This window comes from Lactuca serriola, chromosome 1 (assembly GCF_051521515.1).
Source record: "Lactuca serriola cultivar US96UC23 chromosome 1, Lser_US96UC23_V15, whole genome shotgun sequence".
In the NCBI taxonomy this organism is placed as follows: Eukaryota; Viridiplantae; Streptophyta; class Magnoliopsida; order Asterales; family Asteraceae; genus Lactuca; species Lactuca serriola.
In genome coordinates this window covers 215,683,253-215,701,853 of record NC_136408.1, presented here as the reverse complement: position 1 = coordinate 215,701,853, position 18,601 = coordinate 215,683,253, and the positions used below count along the sequence as shown (strand labels likewise).

General features: G+C 33.7%; 1 pseudogene; it reads right to left on the bottom strand.

Moving 5' to 3' along the window:
* Positions 1-8,468: 8,468 nt before the first annotated feature.
* Positions 8,469-9,107, bottom strand: LOC145065966 (UDP-glycosyltransferase 88B1 pseudogene; annotated as a pseudogene).
* Positions 9,108-18,601: the final 9,494 nt, after the last annotated feature.

The window sequence follows — 18,601 nt, the reverse complement described above, 5'->3', positions numbered from 1 at the left end:
CTGGATAAGGCCATGGACGAAAATATGATGGGCTTCCATCATAATTTCGTTCACCCCTTATTCCTTTAGCATTCCTTAGCCCAATAACTCAATTATCCAATAATTGCAGTCCAGTCCCCTAAATTTAATTAATCTCTTTTAGCCACAAAATTAATTCATAATTAATTATTGACTAATATTAATTAAACAATATGATTTCTCCTTTAATATATTATTTTCATAATATATTATTAAATCATATTTAAACCTCTCTCTTCTTAATTCATCCTACATATTGCTATGGTGAAGGCAACCCAAAAGGACCATGCTCATAATCGGGTCAAGTACATACCAAAATAGTTATGGACTTAGACACTAATCCAACAGTCTCCCACTTGGATAAGTCTAATAACTATTTTCCATATGACTTCAGAACCTGATCAACAATCGTAGCTTTCAAAAGCCGCTGTCAACTCTAATCTTATCAGATAGCGTGTCCTCTAGATAAGGGATTATATATTCCTCCTTTCTCAAGATATCGTATAGACAAAAGACATGAATTTCAATCATTCTCTCTATACTGTTTCCCGACTTCCGATTTATGATGACTGATAACAGACTACAATTGAACACATCAACTTAGTCCCGACTTGGCCAAGCGCTTAGGTGTCATCACTAAATCATCGAGAGGCCCACAGATATCGCTTTTATCCCACTTTGAGTAAAAGGAATGGATAAACTTTGACTCATATGCTTGCTTGCATTTACTGATCGAATCATACACAACAATAAGTTTTATAACACCAAGTTACTGGTGCGTTTACTTATTATCAATGTGCAACCGACCAACAAATAACAACTCACATGTCTCGGTTTCAAGAATATACAATATTATCGTCTCACTAATCACTCGTGATAAATGTATGAAGTGATCCAAGTGAGCGTGGGTTTAATCCAATACTCTAATCTTATCAAAGCACTCATGAACTCTGCAGCAAATTTGTGCTATGTCTAAACACTTCAGACAATCTACAGACAGATTCATGACAGTCTTCATTCATACATACTCCCAACGTATGACTGACTGTGGATGTTTGAATAACCTAGTTATTATGGAAGTCAAAACATTCAAATTGAAACATAACAATAATACTTAATCCTATATGGCCTCAAACTTGTGAGAGTAAATAAAACACTTCTATTTAACCACCATATTGATTACTCATTATTATCATTTACTGTTTCATAAAATCAACTTATTACTTAAATTACAACAATAGCTGTCCCATGCATAAAGCATGCACACTATGTTTCCTATGGTCCTTACTTTGTGAAATAGATCAATTGAAAAACCTTTTCAATGATGCTCATTTCACAATTCCCAATCCTTATCATTAGTGTAAGAACACAAGGTTCTTTGCTACTATTAGAATATGCTAGATTCTAACATCTTATGCAACGATCCTTTCATAAAGTCATAGCACAAAAGTCACCAAGACTTGGCTAATGAAATTTTGAAGTACTCTATCGGACATTGTTACAAGACAATTCCATAGACGTGAAGTCTCACATTCAAAGTACATTCATTTGAACATCCTTCCTGCATAAAAGTTTCTAATCTAGGCATATCATCTCAATATCCAACTCCCAATATGGAAACATTTCCACATTTGCCATATGACAACTCATTCTTAATAGAATCTTATCTATTCATAATAATGTCGATATGGTCCATCCAATACCATACTTCCAACTACTCACAAGCGACCAATCCTCAGTGAACTTTGGATCATCCTTTGATAGTTGTTTAATTATTTTAATCAAAACCAATTCTAGTCCTTTTTCCCTCTTAATGCGCTAGACATTTGGAAAATTTTAGAATGGTAAAATATTATAGCATTTGCAATCGATCCTATACCCGAAGCGTATGGGACACGATGCATAATGTCTTACACAAAGATATGATACTTTACCAATCTTTTGCCATAATATTTTATGTGTCATGTTCTCACAATTCGAACTATGAAGAGGGATGCCGTAATCATAATCGAATTTTAAGAACACACAATGTATCATTTGACTGAAAATATTAAAATTTCTCAATCTAAGCTTTAGATTTTGAAATGACGTATAATATTCTCTCCCTTAATTATATTAAAACAACTTTTCAACCCATGCAACTTTGCAAATTGAATCTTTGTTTTTCTATAATTAATATTGCTAACTTGCAATACTCGCCATAATAATCATACAAGCATACCACTTATGCTCCCACTATCATGATGATTATTATCATATAAGCATAACACTTATGCTCCCACTAGCTTTGACATGTATTCAAAAAACAAATGAACTTTCAGAAAACAATGCCTATTGAATTTCTAAAATTCATATTTCTAATACCAGATGCTTCGATAAGCCTTTATCTAGGCTTCTTAACCTTATACACCTATGTTTTAGATAGCTCATATGTGTGTTTAAACAATTCAGAACTTATGTTACTAAGTTCCAAATGTTGAAACTAATTGCCAAATCTCATAATTCGAACTATGGAAAGGGATGCCGTAACCATAATCGAATTTTGAGAATACAATTTTCACAATCGCTATCTTCTTAAAATCTCTTTTAGTGAAAGCATTTCCTCATAGTCATTTTCATGAAGGAGGGAATCTTATGACACTTATATTTTATGGTGTATGAGTTCCTATCCATGTGAATTTGCCAAAACCAAGGTTTGCGACAAATCCAAACTCATATGGACTGAACTTTCTTAATCTTGATTTCTTGCCTTATGGTAACACGAGTGCCCACCATGTCTTCCAAGTAGTTTAGTAACTTATCCTTACATATCAATGTACTTTCCATCGACTAAGGCTCTAGTATGCATTCAAATGAGAACTCATAGAACTCACATACGCAATTAACTCAATTGGAATGGCACAAAAACAAAATAATGTCAGCACAATAGGTTGTAAACCTCAAGTCGTGTGCTAGTGATGATCGATAAGGTATATTCTTGATTTGTTCTTGAAACCTTTCAAGACCATTAAGACTCCCACTGACTCCTTGACATATAATATTCTCTTGTCAAGAAACATTTCTTGACAAAGCAAACATTCAACAGTTAGTGTAGTTCTTATCAAGACAAAACACTTCACAAATTGGTCCTAGTTGGTCTTTGTCTTATCCAAGACATCACAACTTACCAATCTCTAATGTGCAAGAATAAGAAATTTTTTCCAAATTCCACATTTGATGAGTGTTATAAACCTACATAAGACTTGTCACTCAATGTCACAATCTTGGAGTATGACTCTAAGACTTGATATTGGAACGAAGTATGATTGACTCTTTGATTTAACCATTTCTACAATTCTTGATTCCTCTTCTTAGACATGCAAATGCACTAAGACTCACTTAGAGGATCAATTGAGATATGGTTCTTAATCATTAAGACTTCATCATAAAACATAATAAAAGGTACTCTCCTTTCTTCTTAGAATGGAGAAATTTTTATCTTTCTGCCTACTTGATTCTTCTTTATTCGTTTTACTATTCATTGAAACTCTTTCAATCAACTTAGAATTACACTTAATCTTGTAAGTATAATCATATTTACTAAACTTTAGTAAATCATGACGAATATCTTTGTCACTCTTGTGGTGGACTTGATCAACGCACAACCTAGTGTAGTTGATCTCCTAGTCCTTCAATTGACACTTTGCCAAAGAATTAGTCTAAGTTTCCTAAATGTGAAAGTTTTTCATTCATCATACAATACACATTGCATGATTCCAAGTTTCTGTCCAATTGAAACTTGGGCGATGAGAAACTCTCCCTATTTGGTAAACTTTTGATATGTCCACAAATAACATAATTAAGAATCAAATTCATTGTTGCTAATAATAGAAACATTCAAACATCAATTTTTTCATACATGCCATCGCAAGGATAAATAAATAAGATAAAATCAAAATTCATTTTATTGCGGAAAAAAATTTGTCCTTACAATGCAATTCAATTGAAAAACTATGTTATTACATATTTCTTAACAATCTATTCTAACTCCAAGTAGTAGCTCAAGAATCCATTCTTCAAGTAATGCGATCGAAATCCATTTCTTCATGATTAGATTCAGCTCACTTCTTCCCTCAAGCTTCCTCTCTTTTCTTCGATCCTACAAAGCATCAAAATGTAATCTTATCACATCATGTATTAAGAATCTAGAATAGGAACTCAAAAGAGTTAGATAATGGATTTTACCTGAAGCAGAGCCATACGTCTTGACTCTCCCATCTCTTAGATCTCTCAGGTAGTTAGGGCAGCTTCGTCTCCAATTCCCCTTCTCTTGGCAATAAAAGCAAATGGACTCCTTTGCACAACACATCGGACAATCACAGACTTAGTTCTTTCTGCACTTCCAATGTTGCCAGTGTCCATTGAAGTTTTGGGAGTTTGATTCACCAGACAAGTTTGCTTGACCAGCACGCCAAATCATTGTTGATTCAGCAACTATAAGCAAATAGGTGAGATTAATGAGGGTCACGTCGTGATCCATCATATAGTACTCTCTAACGAACTCACTATATGATTCAGGAAGTGACTGAAGAACCCAGTCAGCAGCCAACTCGCTTGAAATCTCGACACCCAACATGCTTAACCTATCAATGTGTGACTTCATCTCTAAGACGTGTGTACACACAGGTTTCCCATCTTCGTGTTTACTTGCCAAAAGGGCTTGAGTGAGCTTGAACTTTTCAAGCCTTTGAACTTGTGGGTCAGGGAGAACGATTGGAGGAGGTGGAGGAAGTGAAGCATGACTCTCATTTCCTTGATCGTATCTCGGAACGTCATCTTCATTTGGAAAGCTTGTTCCAAAGGATTTAGGAAGACCATTGTAAGATTCAAACATCTACAAAATGGGAGAAAATTCAAGTTATGTTGATTAGAATTCTTGATGTAACACCCAAATGAAACATCAAGCTAGGATCCAACACAATATTCTACAACCTAGAAAAGGGATGCCGTAATCTAGTTGCAAAATATTTGAAGGTAGGTAAATGACGATTTACCAATTTCCACCATGAAAACGAAAATGAATATTAAGTTTTAAATGAATTGAAACTCCTAGATCTTTTGAGATTCATTGAACTTTTCAATGGCATGTTTAATCTCGATTATGCCCTACTATTTGTGACTGGGATGCCGAGGATCACAAACAAGGTGTGAATAACCATACGAATCACGTGATGCACCCAATGCTACTATCACCTAATCAATGTGCCGGTTAGCCACACACGCTCCATTGATCTATGACAAACATCGAGTCACCCTTTGCTACCAATGTCATCCCAAATTAGTGTGCCGGTTAACCACACACGCTCCACTAACGTTTGACAGGGGTACGAAGTGTAATTCTATGGATTAGCATACAATTTCACATTTTTCCTAAAGTAACTATGATTTGGGAATTTGAAAAAGCATTTAGTTACTTTGTACTTCATTATACTTATAATGGAAGGTTTCTGTCCTATCCTACCCGTTCGGCTAACGACCCTCCACTAGTCAAGAGTGCGGTGGGTAAGAGTGGATACCCATTCAATCGCCATTTTATAGGCAATTTCCTTAAACACCCCTTATAGACCAGCTTCGTGAATGAGGCCTACTAACGGTAAGACTGACTGATTACTCATACATATATAATATTAGACTTTTAATGTTATATATAGTATAGGGTGTATTTTACACTTTTAAAATACTAGGTGGTTTAATTTAGTGAATTATACTTTTAATTTAATTAAATGTAAACCAAAACTTTATGGATTTATTAAATCACTTTTAATTATACATGTTAATTAATTAATAAAACCATAAGGGTGAGATTTGAACTTTTTCAAATTACTAGGGTTTTAGAATTTAACATTTCAAAATTAAACTTTTAATCAACTTTTAAATCCCAAAACTTGAGGGCAAGTTTTGAGACTTTTCAAAACATAAGGGATCAAATAACAAATAACATAACTTAAACAATTAATTTCATAATTATCTATATTTGACCTAATCTTATTTTAGTCATTAGATAATTACCAAATAACTTTAAATAATCCATATTTATCATATAAACAACCAATATTTAAAAGATTTGAAATTATCTATTGTTTTGGCATGGATAAACACTTAATTAAGATAAAATTCGGATTTTAACTTCATAAAAAAAATTAAGCATCAAGTCCAAGTCAAAATAGCAGCCAAAACCCGAAAATCCCTCTGTCTGACCCCTGGACTCGCCGAGTCAGATAGACTCGCCGAGTTCATCCACTGACTCGCCGAGTCAGGTTGGGCAGAGGCCAAAAAAAACGTTTTTCAGTAAATAATTCAACATAGCATCACATACAACTGAAACCAACCTGGCTCTGATACCACTGATGGGTTTTAGGCATAAGAACAATCCTATGTGCTCATACAAACCCTAATGCTTGGATCTAGGTTTCTCTATTGTACATGCTTTGAATCCAAGACTAATAAACTTAGATCTAACATATTATAAACTGAATTAGGGTTTATAAAATTACCTTTGATTGTTATATAGCAATAACAATCAATTCCTTGCTTGGATTGGCCTTAGAAAGCTTAGTGCCTCAAGTGCTGCACCTCTAATGGAGTCACAAACACCTTATGCAACTTGGATGAAGAGGAGAAGAAAGGAGGCTTCCCAAAAACGACTAGAAACCCTAGAGAATCAGTTGTCCACGTTTTGGGAGCCTAAGGGGTCCTTTATATACTTGTGTGGGCTACTAGAGTTCCAGTCAAAACCCTAATGGACAGCTTAAACTCTAAGCAGCCCATGGAACTTTCTGGATAAGGCCATGAAAATATGATGGGCTTCCATCATAATTTCGTTCACCCCTTATTCCTTTAGCATTCCTTAGCCCAATAACTCAATTATCCAATAATTGCAGTCCAGTCCCCTAAATTTAATTAATCTCTTTTAGCCACAAAATTAATTCATAATTAATTATTGACTAATATTAATTAAACAATATGATTTCTCCTTTAATATATTATTTTCATAATATATTATTAAATCATATTTAAACCTCTCTCTTCTTAATTCATCCTACATATTGCTATGGTGAAGGCAACCCAAAAGGACCATGCTCATAATCGGGTCAAGTACATACAAAAATAGTTATGGACTTAGACACTAATCCAACATTCTTTACTAACCTGCAATCAAAATGTTTTTCTTGAAAAATAAGAATGAGAAAGATATTCCAAGCAAAACATTGATGTTTGGAGAATCACATTCAAGATTGAGTAATACATATAAATCACATATAAATGTCAAATGAGAAATTGAATATAAAGAAAGATTAGAAAAGTTTCATTTGTTTTGGTTGAAAGAAAAAATCATATTACAATTACCATCGATGCGACATAACTCATTTCTTCAAATCATCATATTTGGATCGTGGATGCTTCAACTATATGAAAACTTTTGAATCATAATATCTTCAACCAAATGAGGACTTTTTGTAAGAAAAATTTACTAATAAAACTACATATATAATGAAGGTGAAAGGGTGTGAGAGTTTGAAATGCATGAGTTATTGAACTTATAGAGTGTGTGATTTTCTTGGAATGAGATTATGTGTGATTAATTACTTTGAAGGTGAAAGGGTCACTACTAGAAAAACAGCCTTTTACGACGCGCAAAACACGACGCTCTTTGATTTATGTTACGCATTAGAGAGTGACATTAAAAAAGTATCATCTCTTCAAAAATTTTAAGGATTTAGGTCGCACATTACTAAGTGCCTTTAAATTAGTGTCTCATGTAAAAATATTAAAAACACGGAAGGCACTTGTGCGTCATCTGTGAATGTCGTTTTATATTTTTTTTAAGAAACGCGCGTGTCCGAGGGAAAATGAAATCCCCAAATTTTTTAAACCCCCACCTTCTTCTCCCTCGTCTCCACCCCTCATCCACATCCACTACCTCCAATCCTCATTTCCTCTTCTAGCCTCAAACTACGGCGATGCACCTTCCTTCTCGAATAATGCTTCATTTACCACCATCGTCCGATTATGTGAGCCCAAGGAATTGACGGAGACGAAGAAGATTATGGATCAATTGCTTCACATCATGTTTAAGGTTAAGGGTTTGAGATTTCTTCCAAATCGACCCTCACACCAAATGGTTCGATCTCCTCTCTTTTTACCTTGTTCGTTCTACTGATGCCTCCACCTTCTACCATCGATGTTGATCTTCGAATTAGCAACAAGAAGCCCTATGGCCTCTTCCTTCACCCACCTCCAGCGCCTCCAACAAGAAGCCCTAGGTCCCCCACCTTCACCCACGTTCTCACATGTTAAAGACACGCCATCCCAAAATTGGAAAAACTAGGGCTTTTGTGCTTTGGATCTCACAGGAAACAAGTTTTCCTCGTCCCCACCTCGCCCATCCAAATTCCTTCTTCTTCAAATGATTAAATGTTCTTACCTCTCAATCGTACCTGAATCAATATCTCTGTCTCTCTTGTGTCTATTCTCTCAACCAAATACACTCGATTCATCTTCTGTTCCGCATACAATGGCCATGCCACCAGTGGCACCCCAGCTACCACCGCTTCAAGCACCGAGTTCCACCCACAATGACTCACAAATCCACCCACCGACTCATGACTAAGTATCGCCGGCTGTGGTGCCCAATTCTTCACCACCATCCCCTTATCCCCAATCTTACCCTTAAACCCGTCAGGAAGAATCGCATCCAGACCGACTTCTTTACCACCACCGGAATTCGAGTCGGTTTTTTTGTCATCTGGTGGCGGATCTCGAACCACCCACAAGAATCTTTGCTCACTTTTCTCTAAACCAATAGCTATTTCCTTCAACTGCTCCTTCTTCAACACACCATGACTCCCAAAGCATAAAAACACTACACTTTTACTCGGTTGTGAATTCAACCATTTTAAGCACTCGTTTTCGCTAGGATCCACATGATTGCCACCGGCGATCAAAGGTCCGATGAAATAAATAGGCGGAGTTGGACCGTTGGGGATGCATTTACCTTCCCGGAGCGTGTCAACAACCCTTTCTTCAAACCCCACGAAGGTGTTTGCCATTGGGGATGCAAATTCATCGTCTTCTTCAAAACACCCTTCCAAATTTCTTAATTTTGTTGCTCTTAGCAATACCGTAAGTTTGTCTTACATGCGCTCTTTTGATCCGACTACATGCTTTTGTGTTGATTGACTAAGTCAGTGGATCTCTCGATATGTTTTTGTTGCGATCCCTATTTTTGATGGATCTTTTTCTAAGTGTAGTTGGGAACTATTTTTGCTTAGATTCCAATTTAGCATATAGGTGATTCAAAACTATTGCTTGCAGCAGAAACTCATCTACTGTTGCTTAATGCCATATGTCGAAGTATTAATTTGCATTATGCTTTCTACTAGATCAAGCTCCACTCATCAACTGCTAGGGGTCTACTGTTTAGCTAATCATGGAGCCAATATGATCTTGCTAGCCTACCCTTTTGCTTTTTCAGGTTTACCAATTTATGGATCTTAAATAGTTCATTTCTAATTATGGGCTACCAATTGTTCAGAGTGCAGGTAAATCAGCAGTTTTGAACAGTTTGATTGGGCATCTTGCTCTGGTACGACCTTCATTTTTCTTTATTTTCATATTCAATCTGGACATATATATTCACTTTATGTTTTTTCTAATTCATTATGATAACAAAACAAGTCATTTCAATTTTCAAATTAAGTTGAGCAGCCAACTGGTGAAGGTGGTGCAACTCGCGCACCTATATGTATTGAATTAAAGAGGGATGGTAACTTAAGCAGCAAATCAATTGTAATGCAGATTGATAGAAAATCCCAACCTGTGTCTGCAAGTAAGTCCTCATGTCATACTTAAGGGCTTAAGCCAATTCGACACACACATACACACACATTTAGTAATAGGGTTATATATATATATATATATATATATATATATATATATATATATATGATTATTGAATCTGAATGCTCTTTTTGTCCACCAACAGGTGCTCTTCGACACTCATTACAGGATAGGCTTAGTAAAGTTTCAAGCAAGAGTCGGGATGAAATATTTTTGAAGCTTAAAACAAGTTTGGGTGAGTCTGTTTGCTTAAAAATATCAAGAATTTGACAAATGCATCATAGTAATTCGGTTTCTTTTTATACCACTTAGGCTTGATTGTTTGTTTGCTTCATTTTTTTTTAAAAAAATTCTATGTTTTTGACATATTCGAGATACAATTTAATTCCTTGTTTGATGTATTTCACTATTCCTAGGGGAGGGTGAAGGAATTCAATTCCATGGTATGCTACATGTTGTGCAACAATCATTACCAGGGTCAATTTTGGCAAACATGTTGCTTGTTCTTGGATGCACGTTTTTCTGTGGAGGAATCTTTCTTCCTAAAAAGGAACACGTTTTGCAGCCAAATGTTGTGATGAGCTAAGGGTTGCTGTTAATGGCAGTGATGGGTCTGTTACTCCTTGCTATTCTTCACTTCACACACACTGAATTGCATTTGGGAAAGTCAGAATTGGCCCTTTCAAGATTTAGCAGTTGTGTAATGCTTATTACATATGGGGCCTACTTCTTCCTATTGTTGGAAATGCAGCAGAACATGCAAGTGCCATCATGTTTGTCATGAAAGACAAGCTTGTAAGTTATTAGTCATTACAAGAATCATAATTCATTTTATTTAGTTTTTTAAATATTTTTAGTTACAATCTTTGCAGGATATCTCTTTAGGAGTCGCGATTGGCTCCTCAACACAAATATCTATGTTTGTTGTACGTGTTTTTTTCTCTGTATATTAAAAGAAAGGTTAATTTAAAGAAATAGCAGCATAATTTAAACAAATACTAACTTTTATTTTAAAATTTTTGTGTTTGTAACTGCAGATTCCATTTGTGTGGTTGTTGGGTGGATCATGGGGCGTCCTTTGGACCTAAATTTTCAACTTTTTGAGACAGCAACTCTTATTATGACAGTTCTAGTAGTGGCTTTCATGTTGCAAGTAAGCCTCATATTCATATATTTTTACAAAAATTTTATTAATTAAAATTTTCATTTAAAAATGGTTCTTTTATATATTTGTAGGATGGAACATCCAATTACTTCAAGGGAGTAATTCTTGTGTTTTGCTATTTGATAGTTGCTGCAAGTTCTTTGTACATATAGACCCTCTATCTATACGTAAGTTATAACCATTGTTCTCTTTCATTTGACTTTTGACTAGACCTTTTTTCTTCTACATTGTTTATGGAACTGACTTTTGTCTCTGGTTTTGTAGAAGATAAACCTTAAAGCTTTGAATCCGTCATAAAGAGTTTCAAGTCAATTGTATGTTCTAGTTTGACTTTCCTTGATGGCATATAGTTATTATTATTGCATACTACTACTAACTTACCCGAGATGAATGGATTGCAATGTTGCCTAGGGCTTTGGTGGCAGGATTTGTGAAAACAGATAAATATTTCCTTTTTGCTTTCGGTGATTTTATATTAAATGCATGTAGTATCTCAGAGTTATAAGCAACTAGTTGGTTTGATTCCTTACTTATGGATTGTTATGAATTCAGTTCAATCATCAGGAACAACTATGACATTTGGTCCAGGAACGTTCCTGGACCAAATTATTTCATATCTGTTTGAATTCTTTGAAAAGTTTGATGTTGTGGTTATCAGTTGCTGCTTACTTACTGCCAAATACAATGGTCCATGCATCTTTTAATTGGCTGCTGGTTTAAATTTTCTTTTATTTTTATAATCATTTTCATTTTAAATCTTACTAGCTTTTAATCTTTCCATCATGACAGGAATTTTGTATTCTTATCTTGTTGATAGGTCCAAAGAAACTTGAATGGGATTGGACCATTGTGCTTCCTGATTTGCTGCTATCAATGGATGTTGTGTGAATCCTCATTGAAGTCTTCATTTTGGTTTAAGAGAACAAGGTGGAGAGTCTAAAAAGAGACAAGTTAGCAACAGAGAATCTCCTCCAATAAACAAGTTACAACAGAGAATCTTTTTCCCCTTTGTTCACACTTTACATAATCACTTTCAATAATATTATCTTCAGTCTTCCTATAGTTTCTTCATTATTAATTTTTCTGAATCTTTTCTAGGTAGTCTTTGGTAATGGAACCGTGGATGTGGTGGTGGTGGTGGTTATCGTGGTGGTGCCCCAGTCAACCAAATCCAAACCTTAATTTAGCTGCTGTTGGGCTTACCCCTGGGTAAGTGAGAGTCAAAAAGATGTTTTTGCCCCTCTTTATTATTATTATTATTATTATTATTATTATTATTATTATTATTATTATTATTATTATTATTATTATTATTATTAATTTAAATTTTTCTCAATCCATGTGGGCTTTATTATTATGAACAAGTTTATGATAAATCTGATGTTTTTGATGCTCTTTATTTTACTGCAGTGGGCAGATGAAATCTGAACAGGAGACCATTATGGCCTAGGCTTAACAACATATAGTTATGCAGGTACTACAGAGTTTATTATTATTATTATTATTATTATTATTATTATTATTATTATTATTATTATTATTATTATTATTATTATTTATGTACGTTCAATGCTTTGAAACATCATGTTTTTATTTGTCGAAAATGGCCTTACAAGTTGGAGGGTTTAATCTTCCCGGATTACCTAGATTACCTGATGAGATTCCAACTAAAGTTTTGTGTTTAACTGAGGTACCTTATGTTTTTTCTATTTTAAAAAGAAAAAATGTAAATGATGTTTAAATAATATTTTTGAGAAATTGTTAGGAGTTGGTTAATGTGGAAAACCTCATTTTGAGAAAATATGATATTTTTGAATAATTTTGGTAAAAGCAAGCATGGTTTTTTTGGTGCAATGAAGGTGATCAATGCTGATAAATTGATGGATGATGGAGAATATGAAAAAATATTAGAGGATATGAGGGAAGAAGGACGAAAATTTGGTAAAAAAAATACTCGAATTGACAACCCTTTTCTGTAAATGATGTTGTGATTGTGGGAGAGGTATTGTGTTTTTCTCTGTTGCTAGGTAACCTTTTCAACAACAGCATTCTACTTAAGCAGGTGAGTAATTAAGATTAAGGGAGACTTGTAATCATGTTTGGCATTCCTTTCCAGTAAGAAACAGAGTTGTATGATTATTTGTTAGTTTTATAGGAATGTATAACACATGTTAGGAATGTATTATTTTTGTTTAACATTTGAATGATTCTTTGTATGACATTATAATTTGTGCAATTTATTTTATTTTTTGAGGATGAAATTTTATTTTATATTATGCAATGGATTGTATTTTTTGTATATTGTATTTTATTTCTATATAAGAAATTAAATGCAAATTTAATTTAAAAATTAATAAATATATAAATTTATTTTTTTTAAACATTTAAATTTACGATACGCAAAAATGTGTGTCATCTTCATTTATGACATGGCCTTTCTTGACAGGGGCTTTCTTGATACGCATTGCGTGTCATTAACACGCGCGTCGTAAGGTTACGACACGCGAATGCGTGTCGTCTTCCTTTATGACAGGGCCTTCGTTGATACGCATTGTGTGTCGTAAACGCGCGTCGTAATTGCGTGTCGTAAATGAGCGTCATAAATGCGCGTCGTCTCTCTTTATGACAGGGCCTTCCTTGACGCGCATTTGCGTGTCGTCTGAGCCTTTTACGACGCGCAATGAGCGTCGTAAAAGGCTGTTTTTCTAGTAGTAGGTATGGGGGTTTCAAATGCATGAGGTGTTAGCAAATTTTTATGGGGGTTTCAAATGTATGAGATTCAAGAAAAAATGCTAGCTTTAGAAGTATGTATGATATCCTCCTGCTCCCATTGATAAATTACCTTCAGATCTCATATATCCTTCGACTCCCCCTTGAGTGTCTCAACCTCTCTTCCTCCAACGACCTATAGATATCTCATCTCTATCGCCAATTTCTATTTCTAACCCTAGTAACATACCAATTATGACAAATGGCTCATCGAATCAAACTCATATTGTCCGAACTCCGAAACTATCATATCCTCGACACTGTATCAACCATCTTCTCCATCGTTGCCATCCTATTCTTCATCATCGTTTTCCCTCATCTCGGTGGCTTTGTTGCTTCCTACAAAAACCAAACCCTCACCTGCTCTACCACCGTTGATCTCAAAACATCTACCAATGCTATGATTCTATGTTGATTGGGAAGAAGAAGGAAGGAAGAAATGGGACAAAGAAATGTAGGCTAGATCAACACTCTTGAACGGGGTGAAAGAAGAACGAAAAAGGAAGAAGGGGAGAGAGACGGTGAGTTTGGGTGGAGGGTTAAAACTTAGGAGATGGGGGCCCAAAATATATTTTATATTTTTAAAAAGAGTAAAAGAAAATAGGAAAAGAAATTAAAAAGGGCAATATAGTCTATATATATGGATGAAGGAACAAAATTGCAAGATTGAAAAACCACAGGGATGCGTCTTGTCTATTTTTCAAAGGTTGGACCAAAAGTACAAACCAAAACTGTTATTTACTCTATAATAAATAATCACTTATCAAGTTATATATGGGCCAAAATGAAAGGTAATGGCAAACCGTGGGTTATGAATTTGCAATCATAGATGACAGGCGGCAGAAGGTCATAATAGCAAAATTGTGGAGGACCTGTTTTGCCACGTTGGCATTGTTCTTCCAAACATGAATAAGATTAAAGAAGTGAACAAAGGCCTCCTTTAACGAAAATTATTATTCTATAATTATCTATCATTAAATGGATATTTTATCAATTCATCAATAAGTTGATGTAGAGTAGTAGACTTCCCCAATATCAATCCCCTACTTTTTTTTTTTTTTTTTTTTTTTTTTTTTTTTTTTTTTTTTTTTTTTTTTTCATTTGAGCATGTACCTTGAGGAAAGAACAACCTACGACTTAGGAATCCCTTCCAAATACCAAAAAAATTAATACTATTTCATACACAAGTTGAGAGAATCCAGTCTACCCCGCAGAAAGCTAAAACATGTAAAGACATGAAACGGAACTACATACCCTGATAACCGGTTAGAGACATATGAATCCATATGGAATCTTGGAAGTTAGGTCAATGATTTTTTGTGTATGTACTTTACGTTGGAAATCGAGATATTAAAAAATATCATCACAAACATCTAACAATTAAACTCAAGGTTGTTAAGTTCGGGATCTTTTATACGATAGTTTTTTGTTTTGCAACACCGTGATCGTAAGATCGAATCAAATCGCAATCGCAAGATCGTACCAAAAATACTTTAAAACATAAAAAAAAATACATATTCATCCATCAATTAACCATCTAATTAATAGTAAATTATATAAAACATAAAAAATACATTTATGATATATTATTTAACGATAAACAATTCAAAAAGAATATTCTACGTAGTTAGTCCAAAAAAAAATATTTGAGTTTTTAAAAATATATTAACAATCCTATAATCTTACGATCGGTTCTACGATACTACCACGATCTTACCAAAAAATGATCAAAGTAAGATCGGGATCGATTATGTGAGATTGTAGGATCGTATGATCCTACAATCAGGCTTATGATTTTAACTACCTTGACTAAACCCAAGGTATACCTACCATTAAACACCACCCCACATCTTTTTATTTGAAATTTATTTTAATTCAAAAATATAATAAAAACATAATTTTTTTTAACTAGTTTTTCATTCAATAAAAAAATATTACATTAACTTAAAAAAGTACATTAGTTAAAAAAATGAGAACAAAAAAACAAACAAACATTAAAATTTAAAACATAAAAAGACACTAATCTTCGTTCATGTTTCGTTGGTACATATGCTTCACGATATCTTCTCGAAGATAAAAACATGTTTCATTGTTATAAATGTCAATAACTCGTGCTAAAAATTAAGTTGTTCCCAGTACAAACTCTTCATCTGGGGTAACTACGTCGTTCAGATCATACTTGCAAATCGCTATACCTTCATTTTCAATAATCATATTATGCATTATAATACATGTACTTATCATTCCTTTAATTTTATCCATATCCCAGAGTCGTGTAACGTATTTCACTACATGATATGTTTGCTTGAGAACTCTAAATGCCCTCTCGATATCCTTTCTAGTCGATTCCTACCTTTTTGTGAATAACTTTTCCTTTTCAGTTCGAGGTAGCCAGTATGCCTTCATAAATGTTGAATAATCAGGGCACATCCCATCACAAAGTTAGTAACCATACTTGTACGAATGCTTGTTCACCATGAACGACATATCAAGTGCTTTTTTGGTCCATCGTTGAAAATAGGGGACTAGCTAAGAACATTACGTTCGTTGTTAGACCCTACAACTCCAAAGAATGAATGTCATATCCAAAAATCTTGAGATGCAACAAATTCTAGTATTATAGTTAGTTGACCTATATCACCTCGAGTATATTGACTGCGCCACGCAGTTAGACATATTTCCCACCTGACATGCGTGTAATCAAGGCTACCAATCATTCCTGGAAATCTATGCCTCTCTTCATGAGCCAAATAGAATCTCTCAATATCATGTGGAGTAGGTTTACGCAAATATTCTTTGTGATAAACCTTATACATACATGCACAAAAACAATCTATACAATCAATTGTGGACCTCTCACATACTTTCAAGTAATTGTCTAATGCATCAAAGGCTACATCGTATCCTAAATATATAAGTGCTACTGTACATTTTTCTATACCACTAAAGCCCATTCTACATCTAGCATCATGTTTTTTCTTAATTTATTCATTTTTGTATAGAAACTCGACGAGTTGGAGGCCCCAAACTCATTGAGTAGAGATGCATTGGGGTGCGAGATATGAAGTCTACTCAACGAGTTGAGAAGCCTCATGTAACATCCCGACTCCCATGTATAAATTTTAAAACTTTATATTCACACTACAAGAAAAATGACTTACAGTCACACCAAAAAAGTGTGACCATATGCGTATAGTGACATTTTATTTTTTCACTGAAAGTGTGACGGAAGGTGATGTCATCGTATGAGTCTTATGGTCACTTTAAAATGTAGTGTCTGTATGAAATGAAAACATGTGACAGTATTATAAAAGTGTGGCAAATGTGTACGAAATTTTGTTCCTTAAATATCCAATATTGTAGCGTTAAACCGTCAGTAGACACATTTACTTAGTAAATGTGGTGAATGTATATCACCAACTTGCGACATTCATGATGTTTTAGTGTAGTTGTTTTCTTTTATATTGCCACACAGTTTAAATTTTATTAAGACTATTGTGTATCTTTTGTAAACATGTAATTACGGTGAGTATGACCATATTTTCTAAATGGCCACATGTAATTAATTCCATAAGTGGCGAACTGCTAATTATTAGTCACAAAACAATCATTTTTGGTGACTATTGCTTATCGTATAAAGACACACAATTAAATGAAACGTGATCATAAGTATCATAAAGATACACATTTTATTAAAATTATGGACTTAATATTAGCTTACGACCATATTTCTATTAGTTATCATGACTGATGCTGTCATTCAGACATATGAAAAGTCATAACTATGACTATTTTATATCATTTCGACATAGAAAACTAATTAAAAAGTAACTATGGTTGATTTATAGACACAATAGTATTTGTAATTGTGACCAATATTCAATTTATTACCCTAAAAATTGGTTATTAGTATAACCTATTTTATCATTTAGACACATTTGCTTTTATTTATTGTGACTATTGTTTACTATTATTTAGTCATAATAGTTTTTTCCCCTCGATTATTTTTTACTATTAATCACAAATAATAATTTAAAGTGTGATCATTAAATACTTATAGACACTATTTTTTTCTCATAGACTTTCGTAAACTTTAGTCACATTTACATTTTATCGACACTATATATTAACCACCTAACAAAAATCACATGCTAACAAAAAATAAAAAACAAACAATACAATGTAATAAAAAAATCATTAATAATAATTTATAATTCTTACATCAAAATAAATATGAAATCATGAGATACATAAAAGTATAAACAAAATTTAAACTAATAAAGAAAACATATACATTTTTTTTCTTAATATCATTGCTCTTTAATTTGTTTTTATCTCATGTAGTGTTGTATGACTCATTTTTTTTTCTTATACTTTTGCATTCTGTTCACTTTTTCCCTTGTAGTGTTGGAAGTGTAGCTTTTTCTGCCAGTCTAGACTTTCCTTCTAAACTTTCAACTTCAATGTCAAATTCCCGATCTGTCATATGAAAATAATAGCTAATACATGTTAACATACAATAACAATGTACTTAAATTTCTTTATACAAAATAGAAATGTACTTATAATATAAAAATGTAACTTGCACAGATTTTACAAGTTTCAGGTTACATATTGCTATCAGTGGTGATAAAATGTTAGCGTGTTAGCGTTATTGGTAAAATATTGTTTTTTTGTAAATAAGACTACATTTATCTCAATAAGTTGTTTTTTTTACAATGACTTCGTCTTCTCTAATTCAAATTGTTTTGACAGTAGATAGTCTGAAAT